This window comes from Tripterygium wilfordii, chromosome 21 (genome assembly GCF_013401445.1).
Source record: "Tripterygium wilfordii isolate XIE 37 chromosome 21, ASM1340144v1, whole genome shotgun sequence".
In the NCBI taxonomy this organism is placed as follows: domain Eukaryota; kingdom Viridiplantae; phylum Streptophyta; class Magnoliopsida; order Celastrales; family Celastraceae; genus Tripterygium; species Tripterygium wilfordii.
In genome coordinates, this window is record NC_052252.1 from 12,997,553 (window position 1) to 13,014,682 (window position 17,130).

The window sequence follows — 17,130 nt, forward strand, 5'->3', positions numbered from 1 at the left end:
ATAAAGGGGCATGTTTTATGTTCATGAATAAAATTCAAAGACTCTTATGTTCTTGCACAACTCAATTGCTCAATAACTCATACAGTCTTGGTGTTTCACGCGGGGTAATAGAACTTTTGGGTATTGAATAATTTGACCCAATTCAATTCAGGAATCCATTTTTCAAACGTTTCAAGTTGGGTATCCAAATTTTAACTTTGTTTCATTTTACTCATTCAGACAGATTTCTATCATTTCGGGCAGCAAAATTACTGATGTGGCATAAACAATTATTTTATTTATATTTCAACTGATGTGGCCATGGGTGACTTGGATATTTCATAAAAAAATAAACACAAGAAAATAAAAAAATAAAATCAAAATCTCTCCATCTTCTTCCTTACCAACGTGGGATTCCCAAATACGCTACAATGGAGGTCCCCAAATCTCTCCGTCTTCTTTTTGGACGGCATCTTGTCTTTGTGGCCATGTAGGTTCGACTCCTCTTCGATCTCCCTGGTTTGCTTACTTTCTGCAAGTCTTTTTCACCCTGATTTCAAAGAAGGATGAATCAGAGTTAGATTGGAAGAGATGAACGAAGAGGGGGTCCTCTTCGATTTTCAAGAACTACAAGTTTTGTTCTGGGCTTCACGCCATGGGACACGCTGGTGCGGAAGGCAGTCTCAGCGTCCTCGATTTCAATTGCAATGGCACGAACGACGAGACCATGAGTGGTCGAGAAGGCACAGCAGGGAGGTAGTCTCGGAAACGATCAGGTTGTCCATGCAAGACTTCTAACAACTTATTTGTAAAGAGATCGAACGAATTAAGAAATGAACAACAGGGTCCCATTTATCTCCATCATCGACAATAAGGTCAGGGCCACCACTAGGCGACGGCGTGGTCCTGAGTAGAAAATTTTGCAGGAACACCAGTGGACCTTCACACCAAGTGAGAGTAGAATCGAGGAATGTCGACCCCAACAAACTTGCAAGCCTGCAGCACCATCATACCTTTAGGGATTTTAACAGGGTATCCGTCAATGAACACTTCAATGGCATCATTCGGATCTCTCTCGAGGATATACTTTTGTCAAGGAGAAAAAAAGTACTTGGGTCTGTGAGCTTGAACTGCTAATTGTGATGGACAGTGTTTAAGGAAGACGAAGAGGAATTTAGGTTTTGATTTTTTATTGGACGGTGGGTGTAAAGAAGCAGAAGGAATTGGGTTGTTTTTTGTTTTTATTTTTTGGGTTATCTAAAAAAAACAGAAATATCAAACTCATCGCCTGCCACGTTAGAGGCTAAGTCAGTTAAAAATTTTAAAATATTAATTTTTAAGCCACATCAATGATTTTCTTGCCCAAATAGTGAGCAGCCTGACCGAATGACTAGATTAAAACAATTTTAATTTTTGGATACCTAACTTGGAACGTTTGAAAAATAAATTCCCGAGTTGAACTGGATCAGATTATTCAGTACCCTAAAGTGCTATTACCCCTGTTTCAGGCCATACTCGCATGGTCATGTCACATACTATAAAGCGAAGCGAACACTTCCCAAGATTTTGTTTAAATTGAAAAATGAAGAGTCTAGTAGAGTTAATGAAGGAAGAGTTATGGAAGGGGAACTACCTTGACTGTACCATAGTTCATCTAATACAGTTGATTTCATCAATCCCATTAGATACAGTTGTATGACAAACACGATATCAGGCAGCCTAGAACAAGGAGCAAATGCATAGCTGTGGCATAAGATCATAACCATGCTTAGATTTACATAGCAGTTCTACTAATGGATTTTCAAAGGTCAAGAGGGGAGCCATTACCTCAGACTCGGTGAATGGAGAGATGTCCATGCTCTCTTATGGAGACTGGCTGCTGGTCTAACAACATCTGCTTCCACCAAGATCGCAATAATAGGACATAAGTTTTATCCATAACTAGCATTCACATTCTTCTCATTGACGGCTGTATGGAAAAATTACGATACTGAACATCAAAGACAGGAACGCAAAACAGAAGCACAACTAATTTACATTACATTCAGGCCATAAAAATATGTGGCAGTTCTGACTACTCATGTGATCAGTATTCTACTTGAGAGTCCTCACGGCTGTTAATAATGTGCAGACTACATAATACATATTTCCCACGGAAGAAAATAAATGGAGAAAAGATACAGCAGTTTGTCAAAAAAATCCCCAGCTTTTTCAGCAAAAACACTCTTCTGCTTCTAGTGCTTACCATCTATATCCAATGAGCAACTACTGTGGAATTGTGGATTACTTTCATGGCGGAATTGATGCAGCGTTTGGGCACTTGGGCCACTCAGTCATGTGGGCCCATAAAGTTATTTTGAGCCACATCCTTTTTGTAGCCGTTGTGGGTTGCGAGTCTTCAAAAGGATATATATATTCCTATGTTGAGATTGTTGGAGAGTTTTAGAAGATTATATTCTGAGTCCTTGTCTCCTTAAGACTTCTTAGTATCTTAGGTAGAGAGTCCTCAAGTTGCTGGTTGAAATTAAACTCTGGTTGTTTGCTTTTGATAGAGAATTCCCGAACCTTTGAATTTCTTAGTATTGGAAACATTTGGGTTGTTCTATTGGTGTATCAGTTGTAATATATTACCCTGCAAAATGGGTTAGTTTATCTCTTCTAAGTTAAGCTATATTTGGAGAATGAAAGACTGTTGATGAATGTTGTTTATTGTTTTTGAACTCTATTGATATTGCTGGGAGAGTGTTGGCTCACAGTTGGTGTGTTAAGAGGTATTCCTGGATGCACAACAGGTGTTTGACAAAATGCCCTACTGAGTCGGCATCAATTTGGTATCGAAGCAATGAGCACTTGGGCTCACGACCCGGGAGACTGGCGTAGGCAAGAGGTTTCTGATCGACCAGCTTGGCCAATTTTTGGGCATGACCACTTACGCGACGAGAGAACCGAGTGGTATGAGCAGCGCTATAATCAAATTTGGTACGATTTGTCACCTGAAGTGCGGGCTGAGTTGTACGAACAAGAGTATACTCCTCCTCAGTCTGAACCAGAGAGATTTCATGATGCCAATGGGATGGATTGGAGCGCCTACCGAGTTGATCAGAATGAAAAGCAAGGTGTCTGGTGTGATAGATCATGCAACTTGGGCTCTAACGAGTATAAGTATGAGCAGTGTGAATGGCGTCAGAAACCCATCCATAACAGAGATCTCATTTCGAACAGCAGCACCTCGCATATTGGGAGACCCTTTCAAGTGTTTGAGAAAATGCCTGACCCAGGTTCGGCTGTCCAAATTGTCACACATCCGGGCAATTGGCATGGTCACCATGAAGATCACCTTGGTCGGATTGATGGCATATCCCATAGCTATGACTCGCGCAATTGGTCTCGAGACGACCGAACTGATTGGTATGACCATGGAACTAGCAAGTATGAAATTCGGTCTGGTGATTTTGGAACCAATCAGTCTCCACAGTCCTTGGGTGGCAATTTATTTGATGGCAATACTCAATTTCAGAAGCATGATATACATTTGCTGAAAGGGGCGGTCGAAAATCTCACTAGGATGATGAGTCAGACGTTGGGCTCCATGGATCAAAAGTTGGACCTGCTTGAGAAGGCACTAGCGGGAAAAAATACCAACCTTCTTAAGCCTCAAGCGGAGTTGTCGGTTCAACAATTCCTTGTTGACGAGTCTCCAAGTTCTTTAGAAATTTCCAAGAAAAATGAAGCTTATTTACTTGTTGAAGAGAGAGCTGTTGGTGAGCAGTCTAATATATACATGGATAGCTTGGAATTTAAAGTCCAAGACACTGGGAATGAACTGCTAACAAAGATGGTAGCGTCTGTCACAAAGCATGTTGTTGAAGATTCATCGCCGCCAATGTCCATTGAACTTCTTGAGGGCATGTTTGTGGGGAATGATATTCTGAACTCAACAAGCAGTCCTTTTGAGGTCTCTGAGAAGGGCATCATTATAGAATTTCCAAAAGAGCCTTCTGCAAAATATTTCTCTTGCGAAAAATACCTGGATGGAAGTGATTGTTGGAATTTTAGTAAGCATATGCTCTGCTTCCCGCTTAATTCCAAGCCAAGCACGAATCGATTGATTCGGTGCAATGCATATGATCATTACTGGATGGGAAAACTGGCCTATATTCCTAGATTTTTGACTGGGAGTGTTGTGTTTAAGGGGATGAAACTTTTTGTGATGTGTGAGACAATCAAATCTTCTTACTTGGCCATTGACTTCTCTGGGCATTGTGACTTCGTCAAGATCATTGCTGAGTATGGTATTATCGTTATGAACTCTGCTACTAGCAGTTGTGCCATCATGATCTCGACACCTGGTCATATTGGTGAGTGTGCTTGCCTTTCCTGCATTACTGTTGACACGAGCTGTCATTATAAAATGCTTGGTGCCACTACTCCACAACACAATCAGGCAACATATGATCAGACTAACAAGGAAGTTTCCTCTTACTCCATGATTGGTGATACTGAATTTTTTCAGATTCACATTCTTGAGCTTGTCGGAATGGGTGCGAGGCATGATGAAAATTTTATACCACCAACCTTTGATCCAGGAATTCCAACTTTTATTGTTGAATATTGCAACCGGAAACTTGGTTATGCTCGCACTTCATATCTATTGGTGATCATCTATGCTTGGTTGTTCGAAAATTCGACAAAGTCGAATTCTTTTGGGAAGGAGAGAATTGATGCAGCGTTTGGGCACTTGGGCCACTCAGTCATGTGGGCCCATAAAGTTATTTTGAGCCACATCCTTTTTGTAGCCGTTGTGGGTTGCGAGTCTTCAAAAGGATATATATATTCCTATGTTGAGATTGTTGGAGAGTTTTAGAAGATTATATTCTGAGTCCTTGTCTCCTTAAGACTTCTTAGTATCTTAGGTAGAGAGTCCTCAAGTTGCTGGTTGAAATTAAACTCTGGTTGTTTGCTTTTGATAGAGAATTCCCGAACCTTTGAATTTCTTAGTATTGGAAACATTTGGGTTGTTCTATTGGTGTATCAGTTGTAATATATTACCCTGCAAAATGGGTTAGTTTATCTCTTCTAAGTTAAGCTATATTTGGAGAATGAAAGACTGTTGATGAATGTTGTTTATTGTTTTTGAACTCTATTGATATTGCTGGGAGAGTGTTGGCTCACAGTTGGTGTGTTAAGAGGTATTCCTGGATGCACAACAGGTGTTTGACAAAATGCCCTACTGAGTCGGCATCAAGTTCACTAGAATACAGAACTTGCAATATATTCACTGAGCCTCAAGAAATTTATTTACAACCTGCATTTGAAAATCAAATATGATTAGCAAATGGAAAGAATATTAGATACCACAGGCTGTATAACTCCTTGTTCTCATGTTTTGGTTAGCAGGAAACAAAAACTGGCATCAGCTTCCAATCCTTTTTCTACAGACGATCCTCAGATGTGCTAAGAACAAGAATTTGAATATGAAACTATGCAAAATGAAAAGCAACCAAGAAGGCTTTACCAATCCCAGCCTCGCAGCAGGTATTGTTTTAATGTTTTTACACATGCTAAACTCCCTCCTCATGACCGTTGATAATATTTTCATAGTTCAAAAAGTCTACATCATTTATCAGATTTATCCTACGTCCGAAAGAAGAGATGGGCCAGTATGTATGGTCCTGTGGAAGGAGAAGAACTCACCTAATTAAATTAACAGGAAAGTGAAAGCCACTATTATACAACTCGAACCCATGTTCCACCACACATAGGACAGCCATGGATCCAGCGGCTGATCCACCAAGACTCTCGTTCATTCTGATTAGGTGGATTGGTAGAACCCGGAGAAGCAAAAGCAGAAGTTTGCCGCAGACACCTTACGCACTGCATGAGAGCACTGGGATTAAAAAGTGGGCTAAAAGCATTTTCAAATAGTTAAAAAGAAACAAAGATTTACACACGTAGATAGATAAACGGAGAGCTCTGGTAGCAGCAGCAGAACATCATTATCATCCGAGTCTTTATCCCAAAAGTTTGGGGTCGGCTACATGAGTCTATGAGAAAAGAAAATTTCTCATTTTGACTCGTGTTCATAGGTTTGACAACGTTTTACGCTGGCTACGAGCCACCACAACCCTCCTTTAACAGGGCATGGGACCGGCTGCCAGCGTAGGTGGAGTTCAGCAGCAGCAACATGGCAAATGAAAATTAATGAAAAATTATAAATAGAAGGCATCCAAGATTAGAGAGAAAGTGGCAACAAAGGGGAAGGCATATTAAAAAATAATGTTCATGATCTCCATCACAATATGGTTCTCAAATATCTAGAATGACTTGAAACTGCTTAAAGTCATGTTATCTATTTTTATGTTTCTTATCAAGTTTTGGCTCCAATCAATAACGCTTTCACAATCAATGCTAGCAACAACATAGCCGAATCCCTTCCAACTTTGTCAAAATCTGAAATTCAAGATTTTTTCTTTCTATCATTCACATCCAAGGTTGTTATAGAATTGAATTCATATCCAGTAAATCTCCAGAACAAGCATAAAGAAATGGCATTTTCAAAGAATAAGTCTAAAAGAATATTCCAGAGGCCGAAGGTATTTGTTTTTGTATGGATAGTAACAGAAAAGCTGGTCAGATAAAGTAGATGTAGGGCATTTTAAGTCCATGATCTAATTAAATGGAACATATGTGTTTTTAATGAAAACAGACTTGAAATGCCTACATGAAGGCAAATATTAATTGATATCTTTTATCTTGTTAAAAAGGGAGATCCATAGAAGGGGAAGAGTACATCTTTTATCTTGTTATGTAGTTTATATCGTTCAGGCACACAAGCTGACATTGTTCTCAAACAGTCCTATATCAAATGATAGACTAAAAAAAATATTTGATCACATGATACTATAAATTGTGATCATGAGGGGTAAAAGGAAATTATATCAAACCTTGTACCAGACCCCTTCAAGACCAGTCTTCCAAACAGCAGTAACAACATCTCTACGTGAACCCATTATACCAAGATATGCTCCCAGGCCCACAGAAGTGTTCAAGCCAAAAGCTGCATCTCTTTCAGAAATCCTGCGTTTCCTTGGCCATAGGGCATGAGCTCCATAATAAACATCACAATTCCCTGATGAAGTAAAAGCAAGTGAATCTGCCGAGTTGCTCAGTTTCACATTATCTTCCGGAGGCCCTATGTCCTCCAGATCAGACCAAGGTCCACCAAACATATTCCGCCTGTGCCATTCTTCAGAAGGAGGGTGGAGTTCTAACTCACGCAGTAAGAGGCCAGCAGCATCTGCACCTCTTGGACGAGGCATATTCTGGGTAGCCATGAACCAAAAAAAAAACGAAGTTCACAACAAAGCTTAATCCATTTACACAACTAGTAGTTGCCAACGACTGAAAGTAAAATAAGACTGATTTCAAATAGCTAACAAAAACACAGGTTTGAACGTTGAGCTAATTATCCCCCAAATGGGCTTTCATAAACTCTTATAAGTACCATATGATCATCTTCTTTGGAACACAATTCTTCTTTCTTTTTTTCTTTTTTTTAGTCCGACTCAAAAGGAAATTATGAAAAACAATGGACAAAACGTGATGCGCTGGATTATACGAGCCATATCATTATCTTCCAACTTTATTTTGACTAATTCACCGTTACGTTTACTATGGCTTTTAGGTCATGAAAGGACTGGTCCATTCTTGAGTCAAATGCTGTCTTCCCGTCTGGGTGGTGAAATCAGTCTGCAATAGAATGCTTTATAGCTGATTTTCTTGCACCTTATTTGCAATCTGTCAAGTCCCTACCCTAGATTGAATAGCCACCATTCTTATCCTATCTTATCCTTGTGTTTCAGCACATCCATCACAACATTCTCATTTCTGCTACACCCATCCTCTGGCCTTTTTATCTCTATGTACAACTTCCATACAATACATCATTAGGGGGCGTATAACATACCTAAATAATTTTCTGAAGCCAACCAACCTTATAGGTAGAGAATAGGCATCATAAATGATTTCATATTCTTTGGCAGCATTACTGATCACAAGTGAACCAGCCTAACAGCTTCCAGTTAAGTTTCCACTTAAAAGAAGCTAATAATAAATTAAGATACCTGCATGTGTGGCCCAAGAGATGCTTCTACGACCTCTGGTAGTACAGTATAGTTCCCATCAATATAGTGCAGCCGCACCTGGATGTTGCTGCTGCCCACCTGAGAAACTGGCAACGGATGGGCCAAAGCAGCTGTTCGTCGACAAAGATCCAGGAGTATAAGGAAAAGGACCTTCACCTGCACGACAGCAACACATTGAACTCTAAATCACTAGACTTATCCTCTCATAGGGAAATTATCAATCATTTGAGTCCCAAATGGAAATCCTTTTTGGAGACCATCAACATTTCATGAAGAACAAAAGTATTATCATCTTATAAATCATCATAAAAAGCCAAAACATTTAATGAAGCAGATAACTAATGGTCTAGAAAATGACTGGTAAACCAAAAGCACCAAATCCTACCTCCTCAAAAGTGTATCCTTGACCAGCATTGCCAGTACCCAATCTTGACCGGCCTGCAGGTCCATCTTCAGCTACTTTTGCTCCGGGTATAAGCTGACCACCTCGAGCTGCCTGGTTGTCATCTGATCTGGCCATTGCTGATGTTGGTTTTGAGGTAACAGAATTGACCTCCTCAATTTTCCCAGGAGCACCAGGCTGAGGTTTCTGCATATTTTGATCGGTATTTCTCGGGGCACCACCAACAAAGCGTGGCTGCTGTGTTCGCCGGAAGAAAAAACAGAAAAGTAGAAGCTGGCATAATCTATGAAGGAAATGGCAGTCCCCAATGAGCCTAACTGCCGGTGTTCCAGGAAATGTCCCAGTATTAATGCTTATAGGCATAAAGGAAGACGGCCCACTAATGGGATTTGGAGTTGAATTAGATACTCCATCAGTAGTACTGCTAATCTTAGCAATAGCACCTTGGACCCAAGCATGCATCTGGGTACTTCCAGTAGAACTTGTGGTACCACTTTGGCCCCCTGAAAAAAGGTATTGCAGTGAGTAGATATTCGCGCTGATAGCAATAGCTAAAAAGAGGAAGGATACTCAGAAAAAGTTGAAGACATCCACAAAAGAATTGCAAAATTACAGAAAGATGTTTTTTCCTCTTTGATTTTGCACTATCAAATGACTGGTGCGTACAGACCCTGACTTGTTGCAGGAGAACCCGAACTCTGGGTAGGACTAGTCACCATGATGCGATTGCTTCCTGTGCCTGTAGTGACAGCATGACTAGCCAGTGTGCGACAGAAACTAGCATAACGACGCAAGCGCGTTATGAAATGGGAAGCTAGATCAAGCACTGCATCAACATAAGCCTGTAACAACAACATAAGATAACTTAAAAACAGCCTCAATCCTATTTTTTAGAAGAACACCACCATATCAAGAGACTTGTAAGATGATTGGAGGGACAGAGACCTTGACAAGCCAACAGCTAGGCAAAAGACCCAAATGGCAAAGCAATTATTTTATTTCTTCCTGGATAAAAAGTAAATCTCTCTCTATGAAGAAATGAAAACAACTTTCCAATCCAAGCCAAAACACGACCACACAAATAGACAAAACCCCAGGATACCTTAACTTAAATCATTCGTAGACATAGGCCAACATCTATAAAAACAACCTGATTGACACATTATTCTCAGCCCTTTCTCATTTTCTTCAAATTTCTTTAGATATCGGAAACAAATCTTCTTCAGTTTTATCCTTTGCAGTCTGTCCTGTAGATCTTGTCCTTTCACCCTAAACATATATTAATTTTAGGTAAACAATCATAAATAAAAGGCGTTAGAAGCTTTTTTCTTTCACATTCATCACTACCATGCCAGTTTCTGACAGACACTAGAAGGGATAATAGCCCAGAAGCTTAAGGATGAAGAAAGAGGGAAAAACAAACCTGAATGCTTGGAACAAGGCTTGGTTCAACAGCCATCGCTTCAGGATCAATGCCTGCCAATGTCTCACCAGATGCCTGCCATGGCTCGGATACCAATGATGAGGGATTTTCCAAGGCTGATTCAATGCCTTTCCCCAACATATCCAGCAAAAGCCTTGCTTGCATATCTAGAACCATTGCCCTAACCTCCTGGGCATTTGCGCCTTCCAGGAGTCTACATTTTATCCTGTCCAAACTCTGTATCATAAAAATAAAAATAAAAAATTAATTATTGAAATAGTAGAGCCAACTTTTAGATATCACAGATGAAGGAAGAAGAAATGCATGGATAAAAACTAATTAAATATGATGATTACTTATTCAATTAAGCATTCACAATAATCAGCCAAAAGGGGAAATCCGACATACTTTTCCCAAACAATAAATTACAGCTTTTCCTTCTTTTCTTTGAACAATATTAAATGCTTTTTTTTTCCCAACTGATACCAGTTTAGGTAGCCTCCATCAACAAATCAGACCAGTTCAGGTGGATAAACAGGAGGATGGCAACCATCCAAGTGAAAATGTATGCAGCTCAGGTTCAAGTTGCAAAATTGGCAGCAGTGGGTTGGGCCATAGAAATGATAGAATAAAAAGGATTAATAGTTATTTGGAGCACCAAGAAGTCATCCAGATTCAGCAAAAATTTTATAATCACATAAACAAACTTCCACATGTATTCAGCAGCTCCTCAGTGATTTAAATTAAATGTCATTTCATATATGGGGGTCAACCAAATAGCTTAAACTGAAGGGGATCCAAGGATTTGCATTTTATCCACCATTACAGAAGAAGATGACAAAACTAACTCGGAGAGCAATAACATCCAGGGGAAAAAAGATTATAAATGCTGCTCATAGGAAGAGTAGCAACAGTAGCCCCGCCACATTCCAGAATGACCCACTTTTATCATAGGAACATGGAAAATCTTATACAATCATCTTGAAAACAAAGAAAACTCCAATATACAAATAACTATATGATGCTTGTGTTAACTTTTTTCAATGCTGACTAATCTAAAATGTTTAGATTAGTTGCTTCGTCATTCAACCTAATAAGTTACTTTTTAGGTTGGGGCATTTCACAACATTTATACCATATTATAACACTCTCCCTCACATGTGGGCTGGACAACCGACGGCCTAACACATGCACAACAAACGAGGCCCAACACTAGGGGCAACAACAAACACTAGTCACACACAAAGTTCCACACTTGGGGCAACAACAAATAGGGATTTAAATTGCAGAAGCTAAGGTTTGAACCCAAGAGCTCCCGCTCCGATACCATGTTAAGATTAGTTACTTTTCCAATCAACCCAATAAGTTAACTTGTTAGGTTTGGTTATTCCGCATTTGACATCACGTATACCATATTCTAACATAAAACAAGTAAATACAATATGGCAGGACTCCAGATTAACATACAGGACCATATTGTTGCCTGTGCTGTGTTGAAGGCAGAGAATGAAAATCCGCATCCAGGACTGCAATAACACTGTTCAGCGACACTGGAAAAGAAATAAGAGTCACTGTAATCAACAGGAGGTGTCAACCATCAACTCATGAGTTTTCTTTGAAAATGCATATATTAAGGAAGTATACCTAGATGATACATGTGTCAAAAATTCTCTGGCATCGTACATCATCATTCAATCATAGTAATTAAACAAAGATTCTGAAGAATCATACCAATTCCATCGTCAGCAGCACTTTGTGTAGAGCCGACAGCATCCCACCACTCAACACCAACCAAAAGACTCCACCAAAACCTGCACACAACAAGATGTTAATATGACGTCAAATAATTGCAGCTCAACCTGTATACATCATAAAAGAAAAGCAAGCATTACTAGGCATTAATTTGAGGATTATTGTGCATTTCTGGTAGAAAAATGATGAATGACTTATTAAGTACCTCTCAGCAATCGCACGTTCCCAGGTTGATGAATTAGCCTTCAGCTGACTACTTGGAGCAGTCGGAGGAAGAACACGAATAATCTTCAATATTGTACTATCATTGTGAGTATCATGCCAAACAGAAGCCGAACAGCAGCTTGTAGAAGAGAAGGCAGGAGTAGCTATTGCATATCCAACATTGATTTGGTAGTGGTCAATGGGAGTGAAGTTAGGACCAGAAAAAAGTGGACTCCACCATGCAGGAAAGCACAAGCAATCTCACCCCCATGGGCCGAATAAACAATTTGAGCCAGTGTTCTAACATCACTTGGCAAGTCTAAAAGATCCCAAACTACTCTTTTTCCTTTGTCAATGATACAATTGGATGACTTTTGTCCATCCACAACTGGAGATGGAGTAGCTCCTACGTGAACTTTAAAATCATTAGTTGGTTGTATGCTTGTATCGACCTTGGACACCCAAACGTTTTGCATGGGTGCCTGTCCACCAAAACTGGAGGTGGGGTTGTCAAATATTTGATGGAGAACGACAGGCTGAAGCGAAGATTCCCAACGTTGCACCCTCCATCCATTGATTGAAGGACCCTCATCTGGATCATAAGGGGACATGTACTGTCCTGCAAAACTAAGATCCATCAGTATCATTAATTTCCAAAACCCCCTTCCTTTCGGCAATCATGAGGAAAGGTCTTCAACTCTGACATGGACATGATATGGGCTCAAGCATTGTCCCACACTTGCGGAATGCCAGATATGCAAAAAGTGGATGCGAAAACAAACACAACTAAACCAACCAAACCACCTAATTACCATGTATCATGGTTCATAAGTTTCGTCAACAAATAAAGCATATGCGTTTAAATGTTTAAGATGAATGGCCCTCTTAAACCGCTTCCACATTAATCTTAAGCAACACTTGTAGCCACACTAGAAAGTATTCAAACAAGCAGTTACATACACAGAGTAAATATAGTTTTAGAAGAAGAATTGGTCACATTACAGCCAGTGGCAAATCTAGAGAATGAATTTGGGCGGGGGAACTTATAGTAGGGGTTGGGGACAGCGCCTCCGAAATTTTTTTAGGGTTATTTACTGAAAAGTGATTGAAAATAAGCAAATATTTATATAATCATTAAATTAAGTAAATATCTAAAATTAAAACATAAAATGCACAAAAAAATATTCATTTAAGTTTTGCTAAACGATATTTCGATTGAGTATAAATCATCTATCATCATGTATGAGTGTGTATCAATAATTATAATTTTTAAATTAACCATACATACTATATGGTTAATAGAAAATATAGGCATTTTTGGTAATACATATTATACTTATATTTTTTATCAATACTTAAGCTGATTTTTTTTTAAGAACAAAAAGAGCCCCCCAATCTATAACCTGCATCCGCCACTGATTACAGCATAAAACTGAATCGACAAAGTATGTTTCAAGTCAGAACACAAGTATGTACCCTCAACTATCACAACAGCTATGACAGAACCACCACGAGTTGGATCAAAGGCAACAGCAGAAACTCCAGAACCCCAAGTAGTGGTTGCTGCAGACTGAGCAGCAGCATCAGGACTCACATATGCAGAAAAATTTGAAACCGGTGAACAATGAAGAGATGCACTGTCACTTGAATCTTGTTCTGTCTGCTTTCTCACTTGCTTTTCGTCAGATATTACATATTCTTGCCAGCTCAGTAAGTATGCAGCCAAAGGAGAAAAATCTTCCCAACTAGATGAATTAATTGAGGCTGGAATCCCATTGATCACACTTGTCTTCGGACTAGATTGAAGTCCATTTCCAGAACCAGGAGTTACTTCCCAAACAACAACAGTAGATGGATTTACTATTGGGACACCAGCAACGTGCATGGATCCACTATCAGTTATGATTGCATCAGCTGCCACGATCCCACTAGGGCCAGCACCCAAGAGTCCTCTGCTCGTGGAAAACCACTTTGGTGTTGGGCCACTCTGATTAGGAGGCCACTGGGACCAATGAAGTTGAACAGAGCCTGATGAGAAAACAGAACAAACACAGAGGACATTGGGCCACCTAGCTGAAATGAAATAATGTTTATCAGGGTCAATGTGGTTACAATATCAGGTATGTCAATCAAAAGGCATCTAGAAGAAGAAAGAAAAGACGAACAGGTTTAGCTGAGTGCAAACATCATTATCATCACTGTACTTGATATTAGCAGCACTGGCAGCATTTTTGTTCCCCAAATTAGTTGTCCAGTAATCAATTTTCAAAGCGTCAAAACATTCTTTCAATTATAGAACATTTTTCCCCTCAGTATACAGCGTGAATCATATGGTTTTTACTCTAGACAGCCTTAAATCAGTTACGTTGCTCAGTATATCAAAATAATGGAAATTGAATGCCAAAAACATGATCCCAAAAAAAGAGAAAGAGATAGATAAATATTTCCTTCTAATTTAATGTTGACAAGGTCGAGCATTCACAAGTTAGCCAATTATGACTGGTATTGATGACACTAAAAAATAAAATAGAAACAGAAAGTAAATTGACCATATCTAATGTATTTAAAATTCAAAGAAGCAGCAGAAAAGAAGGAAATCATCTGGATGCATATACGATAGTCATATAGGGAAAACTATAGTCTAAACTCACAACAGAACAATTCTAAACCTCACATGAAACTCCTGGATAACTCTTAGAAAGTTTACATTACAGTTAACAAACCTGAAGTCTGTGAATGCTGCGAAAGGAATTTTTCCTCAAAAGTATACTTTGAGCTTGCAGCACTTGAGGAAAGCCACCTGTACTGATTTATAAAACAAGTCAAACAATAACAAATTATCAAAAGGGGCATGAAAATAAATAACACCTTTAAATTTTGAACACAATTCACTACAACATCAAGATCATCAATATTGCATAGGGTATTGGAGTGATATTTGTAACCCTAAAGTTATTTTCCAAATGTGTTTTAGAATAAATTTACAGTTTCATTTTCATTGCAAACATGAAAACATATAAGGATAAACTACTTTATCTATGACTTTTGTATCCAGTTTTTTCGAGATTCACCGGCATACATATCCGTATCAAATGGAACTTAGATCCAATATCCATATTTGTGCTTCATGAATTGCATTTTAAAATACATAGCAGAAACACCGAAAAATTTAGGATGGAAGGCAGTTGGCAATTAATAATGAATACCCTACCGAAGACACCCCTGATAGCCACTTTGTAATAACTGCAATATCCTGCCTCCACTCATGCTCACGCTGCCAACAACTAGCATCATGGACTAGATTATCTGGGGCCTACAAAAACAGAACAAAGGCAAGATAAATGCAAATTGCAGTCATTTGTCAAGCAAAAGGCACTAGAATGACCTCCAAACAATAAGGCAACGAAAAATTAGTCAATCAATTGAATAACATATTACAGTAGAGTGCCAAAGAAAAAAGATATTACAGAAGAGTGAATGATGAAAAGGCCATTTCACAAATTTTGTGATGGGGAAGGGCGTCAGGTTCAAAGAATGGAAAAAAAAAATGATCGAGCAATCTAATTACTTGAGAAGGTTGTGTCCAGATGGTAATCCTCCCTTGGAAATTAGCTACCAGTAAGGCGCGTGGGCAAGAAGTAGGGGACCATTCAATAAATTGAACAGAATCACGGGGCGAGTCTGCAAAAGGCATTCCAGATAATTAGTACATAAAAACCTCAACCCAAATGAAGAAAAGAATAATGTAATAACATTGCAAGACGTTTCGCCTACCTGCTATGACATTAAAAACCGCACACTCAGTTGGGCGCTCCGGGTTCACAATATGTATAGGGATCCAAAATGGTGAATTGGCATTAGAACTACAAAAACAAAATGATGTGGGAAATCACTTACAATTGAATACAAAGTAAACTTTCACAGTCAAGAAATAGCAGAAAGCACCAGCTTCTAAGCCATAGTAAAAATCACGAGGACTAGTTGCCAAGGGTATCTACCCGGCAGTAGATCCTTTAGATTCAATGTCAATTATGCTACAACCTCGAATTGTTGGTGAGGAGCATTATGAAACTACGCAAAGAGTGAAGCCGGTACATCAAAATCTCAAACTTAAGACAGTTAGCAGCGGTAAGCAAAACCATCTAAAGATAACCAACAATAGGCTATAATATGATATACCGTATACGATATTAAGATTGCCAACATTTATATCTTAGACAAAATTCGAGTCCATGTAACTTCAGCCACACATAATTGGCATACAAAGTGTTAGATAGCAAAAATATTAATTAAAATGGAACCCCAGTGTCTGTTGACTCTGTTCTTAACCAAGCCATCACAAAAACTCAATTTGAGTACAACTTGTAGCACACGCTCAGAACTAGAAACCAGAACGTTGAAGAATACAATACCTTGGAATTCTTGCACAAGTTTCTGATGCACAAGCTATGGCATTTAGCTTCCCGCACCAAGCAACGGCACTGAAAAACAAACAAAACGTTAACAGAATGAAAGAAAAACTACTGCAAATCTCTAAGCCCCATAATCCAAGAACACAACTCAACTCAATCTCAAGCTCAACAAAACACCAAATTGAATCCAATGTCACCTGAAATTGCGACAAAGCTCAGGCACGCTCATCTTATGCTGCAAATTGGACCTAGGCTCCTTAAGCCGAATACAGAACACAGAGGCAGGACCGACCGAATCTTTCTCCATGGAATCGCCGGGTTTCTCCTGAACCTCCTCTTCACCAACGTCCGGCTCCGCCTTCTCCGCAGCCTTAGCCGGTTCTTCCTCGATCGGCTGAGCCACTGGCTCCTCCTCCGAGTCCTTACTAGTAGCGTCTGAGACTGAGACTTGTGGTTGATTCATTTTGGAAACAATAACCCTAATTTATATATACACACTGAAAGAGAGAGAGAAAATCGAGAAATGTGAGTGTGCAAAAGTCGCAATTGAGGGCGACAGGTATCACTGTATTATGTATAGTGAGAGAGAGAGGGGGGGAGGGAGTTGAAGTAGGTTTAGTGTGGGTGGGTTGGAGGTTTTGGCTTTCTAGGGTTTGCTTGGGCAGACAAAGGTTTGTGCAATGAGATTGATTCCAGATGATGGAGTTTCGGTTCTTCCTAAATTTTGACATCAATGTTGGTTTTTTGCTGTTTTCTTCTTACTTGAAAAACGTTTTTAGTGTTCTTAAGCCGGCAGAAGAGGAGAAAACAATG

General features: G+C 39.4%; 1 pseudogene; it reads right to left on the reverse strand.

Annotated features, from left to right (window-relative positions):
* Positions 1–1,991: 1,991 nt before the first annotated feature.
* On the reverse strand, positions 1,992–17,130 carry LOC119988715 (annotated as a pseudogene).